General features: G+C 33.2%; 1 non-coding gene across 1 annotated transcript; it reads left to right on the forward strand.

Annotated features, from left to right (window-relative positions):
- Positions 1-1434: 1434 nt before the first annotated feature.
- TRNAT-UGU (transfer RNA threonine (anticodon UGU)) lies at positions 1435-1506 on the forward strand. The gene has a single exon. It is a non-coding gene; the product is annotated as a tRNA-Thr (tRNA).
- Positions 1507-6266: the final 4760 nt, after the last annotated feature.

The raw sequence follows: 6266 nt of genomic DNA on the forward strand, positions 1-6266 counted from the left end.
TTTAGATCTATTTAATTATTACTGTTGTTATTATTATTTTAAAAATTTTATTTTAAATAATTTTATCTTAAAGATCTGATGTACAAGTTAAACGGGGAGAAGTGTTTGGGTCTCTCTTCACCATATGTGCAATATCTGTCTAGTTCGCATAACAACTCATTTTTTCGCCAATTTTTATCAAAATATTTTATTGTAGTATGTAGAAGTCTATCTGGTATAGTTTGTGTATTTGATTATTGCGCAAGAACTTTGAGGAAGTGCTACATCATCAGCGAACTGTGACTGGTATCCTTGGTTTGGGTCTTTGAGTGGCATATTATTTACATACACTATGAAGAGAATAGGACTTACCACCCCTCCTTGAGAGACGCCAGCTTCTGGAGTGAAGAACTCCGAGAAAGTTCCCTCTACGTTTGTTCTACATAATCTATTCTCCAAAAAAGTTAGATAACCAGCGAATAATTCTTCGCGGTAGTCCCATTTCATACATACGGAACCGAAGACCATTGTGCCATACAGTGTCGAATGCTTTCTCGAAATCAAGGAAGCAGGCGACAGTGCATTCTTTTCTATTAAAGCTGTTTATTATTGTTTCAGTTAATCTAATTAAGTAATCTGTTGTTTGTCTATATTTTCTAAATCTGTTTTGCTCTTCTGGTAATTTTGAATTAATCTCCAAAAATGTGAAGAGTCTGTTGCTTATTGTTCTTTCAAAATTTTGCCTACACAGCTGGTCAGGCTGATTGGCCGATAACTGTTTGGTTTATTGGCTAGTTTTCCGTCTTTGTGGAACATTAAAATGTTAGCTAGCTTCCAAGAAACTGGGATGTATCTAGAGTATAGAGATAATTTAAATATGGCTAACAGGTGGTCAAATAATTTTGGAGTGCCTTTTTGAGAAGTATTGTTTGTATTCCATCATTTCCCGGCGCTTTGTTTTTGAATTTTGATTGATTGTTCAAGTTCATTAAGTTTGATTTTTCTGGTGAGTAGTTGTGTAATGTAGTCATTTGTAATATTAGTGTTGCTGTTCGTGATGTTGAGTGGAAAGTGTGGTTTATATAATTCTATGTTATTTGTTACGTGGTTGTTTATTTTATTGTAGTAATAGTTGTTCATGAGCGTGTCATTACGTGTTTTAAATGTGTTTTGTAATTGATGTTTGAAGGCTTCTGCTTTTCTTTGTTGGTTTGTGCTAAGGTATTGTTATATTCCAGTGTTGGGTATTTTCTTGTCGTGAGTTCATTTGTGAATCTTTCTAAGTGTAGTCAGAACTTACTGGGGTCAGATTATTGGTTTAGTTGAGAGCAGAAGTTGTCCCATTTTTCTTGTTTTAGCTGTTTAATTTCTGCTCTAATTTTATTTCTAATGTTGTTAATTTGTGTTTTAATTTTTTGTTTTGTTATCAGTTGCCTATAGCTCAGTTTATCAGTTGCCTCCATAGCTCAGTGGTTAGAGCACTGGTCTTGTAAACCAGGGTCGTGAGTTCAATCCTCACTGGGGGCTATGATAGAAATATTTTAGCAAGAATGGGATATTTATAGCTTACAATTTGTTTTCTCTAACTCAAAACGAAAATTGCAAATCTGACCTGCCTTATAAACCACACACACAAATCTAAATTACCCTGTTACTTTCTGTAATTACTTTATATTGTAATACAAAACCAGGTTCATTTATTCTAATTATCGCTTCTAAATTCGTAATAATGTATATCTACTTATATAATTTTTAAATTGCCCTTTGAACCGTGACTAACCACTGTCCAATGTGATTATAAAGTTGTAAAACACTCTTGGAACATATTACGCTATCGAATTACATTGCCCATGAGTTACCAAAACTAGTGAAACATTTTTTTTTCGTAATCTAATCTTAACTATCTTCAAAATACCCTTACTTTTAGATGATTTTTTTTATAATTATACACAAAGAATAAACATGAAAAACGAGAAAAAAATCTTTTTTTCGCTTTTTGCGGTCAGAAAAAGTGAACATACTCGCCATTTCAGCCGTGGGGACGTTATATTGTGGATGTCAATCCTACTATTCTTTGGTAAAAGAGTAGCCCAAGAGTTGGCGGTGGGTGGGGATGACTAGCTACTTTCCCTTTCGTCTTAAACTGCTAAATTAGGGACAGCTAGCGTAGAGAGTCCTTGTGTAGCTTTGCGCGAAATTCAAAACAAACAAACTCAAAAAGTTTCTTGCCTTCTAACGCTGCAATTTATCCAAACTAGTTGTTAATTTTCCCACACGAAAGCTGTTCGCACTCTGATAAACATAACCGCATACAAGATCTGCGAACCTATTTTTTACGAACCTGAACTTCTCTTCTTTACCGAAAATTCTTAAGATGTCACAATGCCAAGCGATCTGACATTTTAGACAACTAAAACCTGATACATGATATACAGCTCCAAAAGGAACAAGTACATATTTCAGTATATTTTGTCATAACTAAATTTAATTATGAAAAACATTTCCGTTCGTCTACAAGTGTATTTTTTAAGCTTGCGAGTGAAGTTGGAAGCAGCTCAAACGGAACTCACCTAACTCAAGGAGAATACAACTATAGGTATTCTAGGCTTCTAGGTTAACAGGACCAGGATTTTTCAGCCGGATTTCGATTTTACAACCTGCCACTTGTGGATCGAGATCCCTAACCACAAGGCTAAGTGTCTAAATGGCCATATCAGAGATCCATAGAGTTAAGATATAGCCATCCGTCATTTAGAAATAATTATCATAAGGGTTCTGTCGGGCTTTCTGTATTCAATAAGGGCTTTGACTGTCATTTTTATAAGTGCCACTCTTCAAAGTGCGATATGTATTCACGTCTTGAACCAAAACCGTTTTCATTTGCAGTCCAACGTGCTAACTATAAGTCACGCCGAAGCCAAATTAAAAACAAAACAAAAAAATCAATCAGTGTACCTAGAATTTATTAATTTTAATATAAGAAATGTAACATTTTTTTTCGGGAAAAATCAAACCTAAATATGTTACGCTAGAAATTTTTTTTCTCCATCTGTTGGTCATTAGTCTGATTCACAGAGATCTATTCTTTAAACAGGGAAGCATAATTTGTTTCATGTAATCGTTAATTCGCCTGTTTGTTCTGGTTATCTGCTGTCCCTGATTTAAAATTTCTAGACTAGACGGAACGTAGATATCCAACACCACTCATCGCAGAATCTTGGGCTATTCTTTTACCAACAAAAAGTTGGATTTGCTTTCACATTATAATGCTCTCATGGCTGAAAAGGCGAGTACCTTCGATAATGGGATACAAACTCACGATCTACAAGTTGCAAATCGAACCTCTCTAACCACAAGGCCATACTACACCCTGTTTACACAATAATATAATTTTGAATCAGCATTTTGCTAGCGAAAAATGTCACCAATGTAGAATTACAAAATAAGATTGCAAACTATAGTGACACCACAACTTGTTTTGATGACTATGTCACAATAAAGAAAAAAGGAAATTTTGACAACTATTTACTTATGATCAAACTCCAATTAGATGCCTCAGGAGAAAGCTCCATTCTTGTTGCTGTTCCGAATTTTATCTAATAGTACAACTGAACTTTTTAAAGAGTGTTACTTACTAATAAAACTCGTGTATTTGTAATTCATAAGTAATTATAAAGTGCCAAAATGAATTGTATTTTTAAACTTTAGGTGTCTCTACAAGACCAAGTATAAATCATGAGTACCTGATATTTTAAGTTTGTCACACATATGCTTTATTGTCGTCGTCATGTGCTATTGAACATGTCATTACAACATTCAGATACCATATAATATTTAGATAGCGTGATACCAAGTAAAAAAAAAACAAAACAAAGAAGGTATTTGAACGTATATTTTTCTCACCAAATCCCAAAATTTTGCAACGCTGGAGCTGAAAAAGGTTTAGCATAATAAAGGTTTTATTAACAATGTAAACTGTTGTAAAAGTACAACTTTTAATTATTTTATTATATCGCCCTTTTTAGGGCGATTTAAACATACAGACATGTATTGTGAGCGTGGTAAATCTTACAACAATTAAACTCTTGCCGATATGTTTGATACTGGATATTTTTTATCACGCGATGTGCAACTTCAACTTCTGGAATTTTTTTTTTCCTGTGTGCTTGTAGATTTGTAGAAATAAGGGTCATTCATGATTTTACCGTTTCGTCTCTATTTTCAGTCACGGAAAACTTTACTTTTCTCCACTTGGAAAGTACATTAAAAATAAAATCGGACAGCCTGATTTGCTGTGCGTGGTGGAGCAAATCAAAGGTGAAGAGCTTACACGCAGATTCGACGTTTGAGTTATAAAGCGATGAATAGCGTCAGAAACAGTTCTGTATTATCAGTTTTGAAGTATCTACCGAGTATTCAAGCGAAAAACTGTCATTTGTGGCCAGAAATTGAAAACAACTTGGAAAAATGTTCTTGAAGCGATGCTATTTGTTTACAAACACTGAGAGTGGAGATATGAATAAGTCTCATAATGATTTACTTGTTTTCACGAGTTACAGAACTACAAAGCGATGAACGGCGTCAGAAACAGTTTTGTATTATCTATGACGTCAAGAAACGACTTTTCCGATTCTTTGGTGATGCGTTTTGAGGTTCGAAAAACGGCTGAGTTTTACATTCTACTGAATACGATGTTTCTCAGAATACTCGACCCGGCCTATTTATTCACATTTATTTATTTTGTAGTTTCGTTTTGTATCGTACAAAACATATGATCAGTGTAATTGTTGATAAAACATAAAGGTTATTTACCTACAAGTGTGGCAGGGAAGGACGGAAATTGGCCATAGCCTGTTGCAAGTCCAGATAATGTCATCAATACACTTGCCACTCAAATCATTGTTAAGTAACATAAAATGGAAGGTAAAACAAACAATGTAAGAAAATTAGCATTTTGGATATTCTTTACTTTATTTATTGAGTTTATATTGTCTTCATCTTTATGCGGTTTACTATACCCTTCAAACTTATATCCTTCCTTGAGAAAAATCGTATTCTGGAAAAACTATATTCCAGGACTTCAAAAACAAGAAAACAAAACGTGAACACCACCAAATGAATGGTGTGAGGTAAGGTCCAAGCTCTTGAAGCTGTAGGTATTACCATAAAGTAGCACGTTGTTCATTAATAGCTGAATAATGTCACTTGTCTTTGATATGTCTTTATCTTTGGACAATAAATAAATAATATAACAGAGATTACTATACAAGGTTGTAAATCATTTACAGCCACCATGAACTGTCGTCGCTACTAATTGTTGGCACCATTAGTGAACAATTGCACCACGGGTAATCGGCTAGTCTATATAATTGTGTTATGCTAAATATTACTTTTGAATCTTTAATAACTTGATTGTAATATAGCCCCTTTAGAACAGGAAACTTTATTAACTGATGAATTAATGTTAAGCGTTCTTTTAAAATGAAATAATTAATTAATGAATTGGCGTTAAGTGGTCTTTTTATAACAATTTAATTGTAAATGAATTAATCATATTGTCTTGGGTGTCGTTTACTACATATGACACAAAGATTTAGTGTCTTACATTCACAATTTTATTAAACTACCTTTTGTTTATGTTATAACAGTTACAATAGCATAACATATTAACTAAAAAACCATAGTTTAATAATGTATAATTTGTCTGTTCGTAATTCTACAAGGCAAAATTAAAACAAAATCCAGAAAGTTCCCTAACGTGACATATTTTGTTCTTAGCATGTAATCATCCCTACTTTATTTACCAACCCTCAAAAAAGTACAAAATTAAAAGTAAATTATTCTATGTAAAATCGTCATTACTCAGAAACACTATATTTATTATAGTCTTCAGCTTTGTTTGGTTACAGAATTATCGAATAGAAAATCACACCCCTACTATTACACCCACCTATTACAGCCTCTCCATCATAATTCGATAATAGTTCGATCTTTTGTTTAATTATATATTACCTCTAACCAACAGAAACTCAAGGCCTTCATCTATCATATGAAGTATTGTATAACATTATGTTCTGAAAAGTAAAATATCAGTTTCATTCACAGTATCAACATTGTGGCTGTGAGAAAACCAACGTCCAGCTTGATTGAATTTGTAACGACTCTTATCGCAAAATTAGAAAGCCAGAAATTTTTTGAAAGGTAATGGAATTGATCAACGTTTTGCTTGTTATTACTCTATATTGTTTGGGGCATTATTTAATTAAATAAAAATTATTAATTGTAGC

This window comes from Tachypleus tridentatus, chromosome 13, assembly GCF_004210375.1.
Source record: "Tachypleus tridentatus isolate NWPU-2018 chromosome 13, ASM421037v1, whole genome shotgun sequence".
NCBI lineage: Eukaryota > Metazoa > Arthropoda > Merostomata > Xiphosura > Limulidae > Tachypleus > Tachypleus tridentatus.